The sequence below is a fragment of the Lissotriton vulgaris genome, chromosome 5 (genome assembly GCF_964263255.1).
Source record: "Lissotriton vulgaris chromosome 5, aLisVul1.2, whole genome shotgun sequence".
Classification (NCBI taxonomy): Eukaryota; Metazoa; Chordata; class Amphibia; order Caudata; family Salamandridae; genus Lissotriton; species Lissotriton vulgaris.
The window spans coordinates 1544701817-1544713903 of record NC_141693.1 but is presented as its reverse complement, the minus strand read 5'-3'; the positions used below and the strand labels follow the sequence as shown (position 1 = coordinate 1544713903).

Here is a 12087-nt window from a genome sequence, read left to right as displayed (position 1 = left end):
TGCTGAAGACAAGGATGGCTTGATACCACTGTCAAAGCCCAGTTTATTGAGAAAAGCATCCAGGAAAGAAGAAGTGTTGATTCGAAAGTGGTTCTCCTCCAATTTCTCTCCTCTTGCTCGAAATGCAGAGCCTCCATTATAGCACAGAACAGAGTGTTAAAGTCGGGGATGGAAGAGGATGAAAATGGGAAGTTTACTTATGGAGAGAACTGAGAAATGTCCTGTGTGCAGACACCAGTGTTTGACGATTGAATACATTTATATAATGCCTCTAGCGTGCAAGTGTTCATCTGTGCCTCAGTGGCCTAATGGATAAGGCACTGGCCTCCTAAGCCAGGGATTGCGGGTTCGAGTCCCATCTGAGGTGAAAACCAATATCCACTATTACTTTTCTAGAAAAATTTATATATTTATTACATGCTTCCGCTCAGAAGCTTATGAGGTATTAGGAACTTTGAAATGGTACCATTTTACTTCTGTACTCTTCAGGGTCATGTTGATGTTCTGAAACTACAAAGTAGATTTTTAAACACCTATCTTTGTCGGATACAACTTTGACCCGTCAGAAGATATTCCTTTGGAAAAAATGATTTGAATTGGATTGGTGTAACTGTTGTTTCTAGAGGTGGTGACAGGCTTTCAGCTACTTGAATAGGGCAAGTCAGGATTCATGAAACGTATACAACCTTTGAGCGTGTGTAAATTGGCATATCCAAAAAGGAGCAGTTTTTACTACTGTCAAAACAGTTTCTCTCCACTTCTAGAAATATCCAGAGCTATGTAAAGCATACAACTGAGCTTTATTCTCATGAAGAAAGAGGTTTAAATGCAAAAAAGAAAACAAAAGCTTATCGTACTGGTGACATTCTCATTATATAGATTCCAAAAGAGTGCTTTAATTGAAAGGAGCTGAAAAAACACAATGGGATGTAAACCTAAATAACTATCAATATCTTATTTCCCATCCTTGCATACCACCTACATTATAAAAATAAGCACAGCAAGACATATGACCACGTGGCCTAATGGATAAGGCGTCTGACTTCGGATCAGAAGATTGAGGGTTCGAGTCCCTTCGTGGTCGGTTTTTGCCAATGGTCACACAACTCAGCTTTCCATTCAGAATGGAAGCAGGCTCTACCAATACTCTTATAGCCATCATGTTCTCATTCCTAATTATTCATGAAGTGGAGTACATACTGCACAGTCATTTAGATTGCATCTTCAGCCTAAAATCTTGTCCATGTTAGTGGCATTAAGAAGTGCTTCTATGTACATGCACTGAATATGTAATAGGGTTGCAGAATTTTGGCTTGACAGAATGGGTTTTTAGCTTAAGGGTGTGTAGATGAAATGCAAGGTGTGTAAGTATGTGTCCATGGAGTGCTTCAAGTATAAAATATGTATGTTTTTTGCAGTTAAAGTGCTAATTTTGCATACGAGACAGAAAAGTACTACAGAAGAATTATAAAGGATTGGCACATTGGCTGCCTTTGCTGATGACACAGTTGGCTAATTTGTAAAGCATTGGTATATTAAGTTGCAGAGTGTGGTTGAACATGGTTAGGAGACTTGGTGCCTCTTTCTGTGTCCTGCTGAAGACAAGGACGGCTTGAAACCACTGTCAAAGCCCAGTTTATTGAGAAAAGCATCCAGGAAAGAAGAAGTGTTGAGTCGAAAGTGGTTCTCCTCCAATTTCTCTCCACTTGCTCGAAATGCAGAGCCTCCATTATAGGACAGAACAGAGTGTTAAAGTCGGGGATGGAAGAGGATGAAAATGGGAAGTTTACTTATGGAGAGAACTGAGAAACGTCCTGTGTCCAGACACCAGTGTTTGACGATTGAATACATTTAAATAATGCCTCTAGAATGCAGGTGCTTATCTGTTCCTCAGTGGCCTAATGGATAAGGCACTGGCCTCCTAAGCCAGGGATTGTGGGTTTGAGTCCCATCTGAGGTGAAAACCAATATCCGCTCTTACTTTTCCAGAAAAATTTATATATTTATAACATGCTTCCGCTCAGAAGATTATGAGGTATTAGGAACTTTGAAATGGTACCATTTTACTTCTGTACTCTTCAGGGTCATGTTGGTGTTCTGAAACTACAAAGTAGATTTTTAAACACCTATCTTTGTCAGATGCAACTTTGACCCGGCAGAAGATATTCCTTTGGAAAAAAATGATTTGAATTGGATTGGTGTAACTGTTGTTTCTAGAGGTGGTGACAGGCTTTCAGCTACTTGAATAGGGCAAGGCAGGATTCATGAAACGTATACAACCTTTGAGCGTGTGTAAATTGGCATATCCAGAAAGGAGCAGTTTGTACTACTGTCAAAACAGTTTCTCTCCACTTCTGGAAATATCCAGAGCTATGTAAAGCATACAACTGAGCTTTAATCTCATGAAGAAAGAGGTTTAAATGCAAAAAAGAAAACAAAAGCTTATCGTACTGGTGACATTCTCATTATATAGATTCCAAAAGAGTGCTTTAATTGAAAGGAGCTGAAAAAACACAATGGGATGTAAACCTAAATAACTATCAATATCATATTTCCCATCCTTGCATACTACCTACATTATAAAAATAAGCACAGCAGGACATATGACCGCGTGGCCTAATGGATAAGGTGTCTGACTTCGGATCAGAAGATTGAGGGTTCGAGTCCCTTCGTGGTCGGTTTTTGCCAATGGACACACAACTCAGCTTTCCGTTCAGAATGGAAGCAGGCTCTTCCAATACTCTTATAGCCATCATGTTCTCATTCCTAATTATTCATGAAGTGGAGTACATACTGCACAGTCATTTAGATTGCATCTTCAGCCTAAAATCATGTCCATGTTAGTGGCATTAGGAAGTGCTTCTATGTACACGCACTGAATATGTAATAGGGTTGCAGAATTTTGACTTGACAGAATGGGTTTTTAGCTTAAGGGTGTGTAGATGAAATGCAAGGTGTGTAAGTATGTGTTCATGGAGTGCTTCAAGTGTAAAAATCTGTATGATTTGTGCAGTTAAAGTGCTAATTTTGCCTACGAGAAAGAAAAGTACTACAGAAGAATTATAAAGGATTGGCACATTGGCTGCCTTTGCTGATGACACAGTTGGCTAATTTGTAAAGCATTGGTCTATTAAGTTGCAGAGTGTGGTTGAACTTGGTTAGGAGACTTGGTGCCTGTTTCTGTGTCCTGCTGAAGACAAGGACGGCTTGGTACCACTGTCAAAGCCCAGTTTATTGAGAAAAGCATCCAGGAAAGAAGAAGTGTTGAGTCGAAAGTGGTTCTCCTCCAATTTCTCTCCACGTGCTCGAAATGCAGAGCCTCCATTATAGCACAGAACAGAGTGTTAAAGTCGGGGATGGAAGAGGATGAAAATGGAAAGTTTACTTACGGAGAGAACTGAGAAATGTCCTGTGTGCAGACACCAGTGTTTGACGATTGAATACATTTATATAATGCCTCTAGACTGCAAGTGTTCATCTGTGCCTCAGTGGCCTAATGGATAAGGCACTGGCCTCCTAAGCCAGGGATTGTGGGTTCGAGTCCCATCTGAGGTGAAAACCAATATCCACTATTACTTTTCTAGAAAAATTTATATATTTATTACATGCTTCCGCTCAGAAGCTTATGAGGTATTAGGAACTTTGAAATGGGACCATTTTACTTCTATACTCTTCAGGGTCATGTTGGTGTTCTGAAACTACAAAGTAGATTTTTAAACACCTATCTTTGTCAGATGCAACTTTGACCCGGCAGAAGATATACCTTTGTAAAAAAAAATTTGAATTGGATTGGTGTAACTGTTGTTTCTAGAGGTGGTGACAGGCTTTCAGCTACGTGAATAGGGCAAGTCAGGATTCATGAAACGTATACAACCTTTGAGCGTGTGTAAATTGGCATATCCAGAAAGTAGCAGTTTGTACTACTGTCAAAACAGTTTCTCTCCACTTCTGGAAATATCCAGAGCTATGTAAAGCATACAACTGAGCTTTAATCTCATGAAGAAAGAGGTTTAAATGCAAAAAAGAAAACAAAAGCTTATCAAACTGGTGACATTCTCATTATATAGATTCCTAAAGAGTGCTTTAATTGAATGGAGCTGAAAACACACAATGGGATGTAAACCTAAATAACTATCAATATCATATTTCCCATCCTTGCATACCACCTACATTATAAAAATAAGCACAGCAAGACATATGACCGCGTGGCCTAATGGATAAGGCGTCTGACTTCGGATCAGAAGATTGAGGGTTCGAGTCCCTTCGTGGTCGGTTCTTGCCAATGGTCACACAACTCAGCTTTCCATTCAGAATGGAAGCAGGCTCTACCAATACTCTTATAGCCATCATGTTCTCATTCCTAATTATTCATGAAGTGGAGTACATACTGCACAGTCATTTAGATTGCATCTTCAGCCTAAAATCTTGTCCATGTTAGTGGCATTAAGAAGTGCTTCTATGTACATGCACTGAATATGTAATATGGTTGCAAAATTTTGGCTTGACAGAATGGGTTTTTAGCTTAAGGGTGTGTAGATGAAATGCAAGGTGTGTAAGTATGTGTCCATGGAGTGCTTCAAGTATAAAATATGTATGTTTTTTGCAGTTAAAGTGCTAATTTTGTATACGAGAAAGAAAAGTACTACAGAAGAATTATAAAGGATTGGCACATTGGCTGCCTTTGCTGATGACACAGTTGGCTAATTTGTAAAGCATTGGTATATTAAGTTGCAGAGTGTGGTTGAACATGGTTAGGAGACTTGGTGCCTCTTTCTGTGTCCTGCTGAAGACAAGGACGGCTTGAAACCACTGTCAAAGCCCAGTTTATTGAGAAAAGCATCCAGGAAAGAAGAAGTGTTGAGTCGAAAGTGGTTCTCCTCCAATTTCTCTCCACTTGCGCGAAATGCAGAGCCTCCATTATAGCACAGAACAGAGTGTTAAAGTCGGGGATGGAAGAGGATGAAAATGGGAAGTTTACTTATGGAGAGAACTGAGAAATGTCCTGTGTCCAGACACCAGTGTTTGACGATGGAATACATTTAAATAATGCCTCTAGAATGCAGGTGCTTATCTGTTCCTCAGTGGCCTAATGGATAAGGCACTGGCCTCCTAAGCCAGGGATTGTGGGTTCGAGTCCCATCTGAGGTGAAAACCAATATCCGCTCTTACTTTTCCAGAAAAATTTATATATTTATAACATGCTTCCGCTCAGAAGCTTATGAGGTATTAGGAACTTTGAAATGGTACCATTTTACTTCTGTACTCTTCAGGGTCATGTTAGTGTTCTGAAACTACAAAGTAGATTTTTAAACACCTATCTTTGTCAGATGCAACTTTGACCCGGCAGAAGATATTCCTTTGGAAAAAATGATTTGAATTGGATTGGTGTAACTGTTGTTTCTAGAGGTGGTGACAGGCTTTCAGCTACTTGAATAGGGCAAGGCAGGATTCATGAAACGTATACAACCTTTGAGCGTGTGTAAATTGGCATATCCAGAAAGGAGCAGTTTGTACTACTGTCAAAACAGTTTCTCTCCACTTCTGGAAATATCCAGAGCTATGTAAAGCATACAACTGAGCTTTAATCTCATGAAGAAAGAGGTTTAAATGCAAAAAAGAAAACAAAAGCTTATCGTACTGGTGACATTCTCATTATATAGATTCCAAAAGAGTGCTTTAATTGAAAGGAGCTGAAAAAACACAATGGGATGTAAACCTAAATAACTATCAATATCATATTTCCCATCCTTGCATACTACCTACATTATAAAAATAAGCACAGCAGGACATATGACCGCGTTGCCTAATGGATAAGGTGTCTGACTTCGGATCAGAAGATTGAGGGTTCGAGTCCCTTCGTGGTCGGTTTTTGCCAATGGACACACAACTCAGCTTTCCGTTCAGAATGGAAGCAGGCTCTTCCAATACTCTTATAGCCATCATGTTCTCATTCCTAATTATTCATGAAGTGGAGTACATACTGCACAGTCATTTAGATTGCATCTTCAGCCTAAAATCTTGTCCATGTTAGTGGCATTAGGAAGTGCTTCTATGTACACGCACTGAATATGTAATAGGGTTGCAGAATTTTGACTTGACAGAATGGGTTTTTAGCTTAAGGGTGTGTAGATGAAATGCAAGGTGTGTAAGTATGTGTTCATGGAGTGCTTCAAGTGTAAAAATCTGTATGATTTGTGCAGTTAAAGTGCTAATTTTGCCTACGAGAAAGTAAAGTACTACAGAAGAATTATAAAGGATTGGCACATTGGCTGCCTTTGCTGATGACACAGTTGGCTAATTTGTAAAGCATTGGTCTATTAAGTTGCAGAGTGTGGTTGAACTTGGTTAGGAGACTTGGTGCCTGTTTCTGTGTCCTGCTGAAGACAAGGACGGCTTGGTACCACTGTCAAAGCCCAGTTTATTGAGAAAAGCATCCAGGAAAGAAGAAGTGTTGAGTCGAAAGTGGTTCTCCTCCAATTTCTCTCCACTTGCTCGAAATGCAGAGCCTCCATTATAGCACAGAACAGAGTGTTAAAGTCGGGGATGGAAGAGGATGAAAATGGGAAGTTTACTTATGGAGAGAACTGAGAAATGTCCTGTGTGCAGACACCAGTGTTTGACGATTGAATACATTTATATAATGCCTCTAGACTGCAAGTGCTCCTCAGTGGCCTAATGGATAAGGCACTGGCCTCCTAAGCCAGGGATTGTGGGTTCGAGTCCCATCTGAGGTGAAAACCAATATCCACTATTACTTTTCTAGAAAAATTTATATATTTATTACATGCTTCCGCTCAGAAGCTTATGAGGTATTAGGAACTTTGAAATGGGACCATTTTACTTCTGTACTCTTCAGGGTCATGTTGGTGTTCTGAAACTATAAAGTAGATTTTTAAACACCTATCTTTGTCAGATGCAACTTTGACCCGGCAGAAGATATACCTTTGGAAAAAAAAATTTGAATTGGATTGGTGTAACTGTTGTTTCTAGAGGTGGTGACAGGCTTTCAGCTACGTGAATAGGGCAAGTCAGGATTCATGAAACGTATACAACCTTTGAGCGTGTGTAAATTGGCATATCCAGAAAGTAGCAGTTTGTACTACTGTCAAAACAGTTTCTCTCCACTTCTGGAAATATCCAGAGCTATGTAAAGCATACAACTGAGCTTTAATCTCATGAAGAAAGAGGTTTAAATGCAAAAAAGAAAACAAAAGCTTATCAAACTGGTGACATTCTCATTATATAGATTCCTAAAGAGTGTTTTAATTGAATGGAGCTGAAAACACACAATGGGATGTAAACCTAAATAACTATCAATATCATATTTCCCATCCTTGCATACCACCTACATTATAAAAATAAGCACAGCAGTACATATGACCGCGTGGACTAATGGATAAGGCGTCTGACTTCGGATCAGAAGATTGAGGGTTCGAGTCCCTTCGTGGTCGGTTTTTGCCAATGGTCACACAACTCAGATTTCCATTCAGAATGGAAGTAGGCTCTTCCAATACTCTTATAGCCATCATGTTCTCATTCCTAAATATTCATGAAGTGGAGTACATACTGCACAGTCATTTAGATTGCATCTTCAGCCTAAAATCTTGTTCATGTTAGTGGCATTAAGACGTGCTTCTATGTACACGCACTGAATATGTAATAGGGTTGCAGAATTTTGACTTGACAGAATGGGTTTTTAGCTTAAGGGTGTGTAGATGAAATGCAAGGTGTGTAAGTATGTGTTCATGGAGTGCTTCAAGTGTAAAATCTGTATGATTTGTGCAGTTAAAGTGCTAATTTTGCCTACGAGAAAGAGAAGTACTACAGAAGAATTATAAAGGATTGGCACATTGGCTGCCTTTGCTGATGACACAGTTGGCTAATTTGTAAAGCATTGGTCTATTAAGTTGCAGAGTGTGGTTGAACTTGGTTAGGAGACTTGGTGCCTGTTTCTGTGTCCTGCTGAAGACAAGGACGGCTTGGTACCACTGTCAAAGCCCAGTTTATTGAGAAAAGCATCCAGGAAAGAAGAAGTGTTGAGTCAAAAGTGGTTCTCCTCCAATTTCTCTCCACGTGCTCGAAATGCAGAGCCTCCATTATAGCACAGAACAGAGTGTTAAAGTCGGGGATGGAAGAGGATGAAAATGGAAAGTTTACTTATGGAGAGAACTGAGAAATGTCCTGTGTGCAGACACCAGTGTTTGACGATTGAATACATTTATATAATGCCTCTAGACTGCAAGTGTTCATCTGTGCCTCAGTGGCCTAATGGATAAGGCACTGGCCTCCTAAGCCAGGGATTGTGGGTTCGAGTCCCATCTGAGGTGAAAACCAATATCCACTATTACTTTTCTAGAAAAATTTATATATTTATTACATGCTTCCGCTCAGAAGCTTATGAGGTATTAGGAACTTTGAAATGGGACCATTTTACTTCTGTACTCTTCAGGGTCATGTTGGTGTTCTGAAACTACAAAGTAGATTTTTAAACACCTATCTTTGTCAGATGCAACTTTGACCCGGCAGAAGATATACCTTTGGAAAAAAAAATTTGAATTGGATTGGTGTAACTGTTGTTTCTAGAGGTGGTGACAGGCTTTCAGCTACGTGAATAGGGCAAGTCAGGATTCATGAAACGTATACAACCTTTGAGCGTGTGTAAATTGGCATATCCAGAAAGTAGCAGTTTGTACTACTGTCAAAACAGTTTCTCTCCACTTCTGGAAATATCCAGAGCTATGTAAAGCATACAACTGAGCTTTAATCTCATGAAGAAAGAGGTTTAAATGCAAAAAAGAAAACAAAAGCTTATCGTACTGGTGACATTCTCATTATATAGATTCCAAAAGAGTGCTTTAATTGAAAGGAGCTGAAAAAACACAATGGGATGTAAACCTAAATATCTATCAATATCATATTTCCCATCCTTGCATACCACCTACATTATAAAAATAAGCACAGCAGGACATATGACCGCGTGGCCTAATGGATAAGTTGTCTGACTTCGGATCAGAAGATTGAGGGTTCGAGTCCCTTTGTGGTCGGTTTTTGCCAATGGACACACAACTCAGCTTTCTGTTCAGAATGGAAGCAGGCTCTTCCAATACTCTTATAGCCATCATGTTCTCATTCCTAATTATTCATGAAGTGGAGTACATACTGCACAGTCATTTAGATTGCATCTTCAGCCTAAAATCTTGTTCATGTTAGTGGCACTAAGAAGTGCTTCTATGTACACGCACTGAATATGTAATAGGGTTGCAGAATTTGGACTTGACAGAATGGGTTTTTCGCTTAAGGGTGTGTAGATGAAATGCAAGGTGTGTAAGTATGTGTTCATGGAGTGCTTCAAGTGTAAAATCTGTATGATTTGTGCAGTTAAAGTGCTAATTTTGCCTACGAGAAAGAGAAGTACTACAGAAAAATTATAAAGGATTGGCACATTGGCTGCCTTTGCTGATGACACAGTTGGCTAATTTGTAAAGCATTGGTCTATTAAGTTGCAGAGTGTGGTTGAACTTGGTTAGGAGACTTGGTGCCTGTTTCTGTGTCCTGCTGAAGACAAGGACGGCTTGATACCACTGTCAAAGCCTAGTTTATTGAGAAAAGCATCCAGGAAAGAAGAAGTGTTGAGTCGAAAGTGGTTCTCCTCCAATTTCTCTCCACTTGCTCGAAATGCAGAGCCTCCATTATAGCACAGAACAGAGTGTTAAAGTCGGGGATGGAAGAGGATGAAAATGGGAAGTTTACTTATGGAGAGAACTGAGAAATGTCCTGTGTGCAGACACCAGTGTTTGACGGTTGAATACATTTAAATAATGCCTCTAGACTGCAAGTGTTTATCTGTGCCTCAGTGGCCTAATGGATAAGGCACTGGCCTCCTAAGCCAGGGATTGTGGGTTTGAGTCCCATCTGAGGTGAAAACCAATATCCACTCTTACTTTTCCAGAAAAATTGATATATTTATTACATGCTTCCGCTCAGAAGCTTATGTGGTATTAGGAACTTTGAAATGGTACCATTTTACTTCTGTACTCTTCAGAGTCATGTTGGTGTTCTGAAACTACAAAGTAGATTTTTAAACACCTATCTTTGTCAGATGCAACTTTGACCCGGCAGAAGATATTCCTTTGGAAAAAATGATTTGAATTGGATTGGTGTAACTGTTGTTTCTAGAGGTGGTGACAGGCTTTCAGCTACTTGAATAGGGCAAGTCAGGATTCATGAAACGTATACAACCTTTGAGCGTGTGTAAATTGGCATATCCAAAAAGGAGCAGTTTTTACTACTGTCAAAACAGTTTCTCTCCACTTCTAGAAATATCCAGAGCTATGTAAAGCATACAACTGAGCCTTATTCTCATGAAGAAAGAGGTTTAAATGCAAAAAAGAAAACAAAAGCTTATCGTACTGGTGACATTCTCATTATATAGATTCCAAAAGAGTGCTTTAATTCAAAGGAGCTGAAAAAACACAATGGGATGTAAACCTAAATAACTATCAATATCATATTTCCCATCCTTTCATACTACCTACATTATAAAAATAAGCACAGCAGGACATATGACCGCGTGGCCTAATGGATAAGGTGTCTGACTTCGGATCAGAAGATTGAGGGTTCGAGTCCCTTCGTGGTCGGTTTTAACCAATGGACACACAACTCAGCTTTCCGTTCAGAATGGAAGCAGGCTCTTCCAATACTCTTATAGCCATCATGTTCTCATTCCTAATTATTCATGCAGTGGAGTACATACTGCACAGTCATTTAGATTGCATCTTCAGCCTAAAATCTTGTCCATGTTAGTGGCATTAAGAAGTGCTTCTATGTACACGCACTGAATATGTAATAGGGTTGCAGAATTTTGACTTGACAGAATGGGTTTTTAGCTTAAGGGTGTGTAGATGAAATGCAAGGTGTGTAAGTATGTGTTCATGGAGTGCTTCAAGTCTAAAAATCTGTATGATTTGTGCAGTTAAAGTGCTAATTTTGCCTACGAGAAAGAAAAGTACTACAGAAGAATTATAAAGGATTGGCACATTGGCTGCCTTTGCTGATGACACAGTTGGCTAATTTGTAAAGCATTGGTCTATTAAGTTGCAGAGTGTGGTTGAACTTGGTTAGGAGACTTGGTTCCTGTTTCTGTGTCCTGCTGAAGACAAGGACGGCTTGATACCACTGTCAAAGCCCAGTTTATTGAGAAAAGCATCCAGGAAAGAAGAAGTGTTGATTCGAAAGTGGTTCTCCTCCAATTTCTCTCCTCTTGCTCGAAATGCAGAGCCTCCATTATAGCACAGAACAGAGTGTTAAAGTCGGGGATGGAAGAGGATGAAAATGGGAAGTTTACTTATGGAGAGAACTGAGAAATGTCCTGTGTGCAGACACCAGTGTTTGACGATTGAATACATTTATATAATGCCTCTAGCGTGCAAGTGTTCATCTGTGCCTCAGTGGCCTAATGGATAAGGCACTGGCCTCCTAAGCCAGGGATTGTGGGTTCGAGTCCCATCTGAGGTGAAAACCAATATCCACTATTACTTTTCTAGAAAAATTTATATATTTATTACATGCTTCCGCTCAGAAGCTTATGAGGTATTAGGAACTTTGAAATGGTACCATTTTACTTCTGTACTCTTCAGGGTCATGTTGATGTTCTGAAACTACAAAGTAGATTTTTAAACACCTATCTTTGTCGGATACAACTTTGACCCGTCAGAAGATATTCCTTTGGAAAAAATTATTTGAATTGGATTGGTGTAACTGTTGTTTCTAGAGGTGGTGACAGGCTTTCAGCTACTTGAATAGGGCAAGTCAGGATTCATGAAACGTATACAACCTTTGAGCGTGTGTAAATTGGCATATCCAAAAAGGAGCAGTTTTTACTACTGTCAAAACAGTTTCTCTCCACTTCTAGAAATATCCAGAGCTATGTAAAGCATACAACTGAGCTTTATTCTCATGAAGAAAGAGGTTTAAATGCAAAAAAGAAAACAAAAGCTTATCGTACTGGTGACATTCTCATTATATAGATTCCAAAAGAGTGCTTTAATTGAAAGGAGCTGAAAAAACACAATGGGATGTAAACCTAAA

At 39.5% G+C, this 12087-nt stretch overlaps 13 non-coding genes across 13 annotated transcripts; all 13 read left to right on the top strand.

Annotated features, from left to right (window-relative positions):
- The first annotated feature begins 294 nt into the window (after positions 1 to 294).
- On the top strand, positions 295 to 367 carry TRNAR-CCU (transfer RNA arginine (anticodon CCU)). Its single transcript has one exon. It is a non-coding gene; the product is annotated as a tRNA-Arg (tRNA).
- A 644-nt stretch (positions 368 to 1011) lies between these two features.
- Positions 1012 to 1084, top strand: TRNAR-UCG (transfer RNA arginine (anticodon UCG)). Its single transcript has one exon. It is a non-coding gene; the product is annotated as a tRNA-Arg (tRNA).
- Positions 1085 to 2605: 1521 nt separating this feature from the next.
- On the top strand, positions 2606 to 2678 carry TRNAR-UCG (transfer RNA arginine (anticodon UCG)). The gene has a single exon. It is a non-coding gene; the product is annotated as a tRNA-Arg (tRNA).
- Positions 2679 to 3482: 804 nt separating this feature from the next.
- Positions 3483 to 3555, top strand: TRNAR-CCU (transfer RNA arginine (anticodon CCU)). Its single transcript has one exon. It is a non-coding gene; the product is annotated as a tRNA-Arg (tRNA).
- Positions 3556 to 4199: 644 nt separating this feature from the next.
- TRNAR-UCG (transfer RNA arginine (anticodon UCG)) lies at positions 4200 to 4272 on the top strand. Its single transcript has one exon. It is a non-coding gene; the product is annotated as a tRNA-Arg (tRNA).
- An 803-nt stretch (positions 4273 to 5075) lies between these two features.
- Positions 5076 to 5150, top strand: TRNAR-CCU (transfer RNA arginine (anticodon CCU)). The gene has a single exon. It is a non-coding gene; the product is annotated as a tRNA-Arg (tRNA).
- A 642-nt stretch (positions 5151 to 5792) lies between these two features.
- TRNAR-UCG (transfer RNA arginine (anticodon UCG)) lies at positions 5793 to 5865 on the top strand. The gene has a single exon. It is a non-coding gene; the product is annotated as a tRNA-Arg (tRNA).
- A 796-nt stretch (positions 5866 to 6661) lies between these two features.
- TRNAR-CCU (transfer RNA arginine (anticodon CCU)) lies at positions 6662 to 6736 on the top strand. Its single transcript has one exon. It is a non-coding gene; the product is annotated as a tRNA-Arg (tRNA).
- Positions 6737 to 7378: 642 nt separating this feature from the next.
- TRNAR-UCG (transfer RNA arginine (anticodon UCG)) lies at positions 7379 to 7451 on the top strand. The gene has a single exon. It is a non-coding gene; the product is annotated as a tRNA-Arg (tRNA).
- An 803-nt stretch (positions 7452 to 8254) lies between these two features.
- TRNAR-CCU (transfer RNA arginine (anticodon CCU)) lies at positions 8255 to 8327 on the top strand. The gene has a single exon. It is a non-coding gene; the product is annotated as a tRNA-Arg (tRNA).
- A 1520-nt stretch (positions 8328 to 9847) lies between these two features.
- On the top strand, positions 9848 to 9920 carry TRNAR-CCU (transfer RNA arginine (anticodon CCU)). The gene has a single exon. It is a non-coding gene; the product is annotated as a tRNA-Arg (tRNA).
- A 644-nt stretch (positions 9921 to 10564) lies between these two features.
- On the top strand, positions 10565 to 10637 carry TRNAR-UCG (transfer RNA arginine (anticodon UCG)). Its single transcript has one exon. It is a non-coding gene; the product is annotated as a tRNA-Arg (tRNA).
- Positions 10638 to 11441: 804 nt separating this feature from the next.
- On the top strand, positions 11442 to 11514 carry TRNAR-CCU (transfer RNA arginine (anticodon CCU)). Its single transcript has one exon. It is a non-coding gene; the product is annotated as a tRNA-Arg (tRNA).
- The last annotated feature ends 573 nt before the right edge of the window (positions 11515 to 12087 follow it).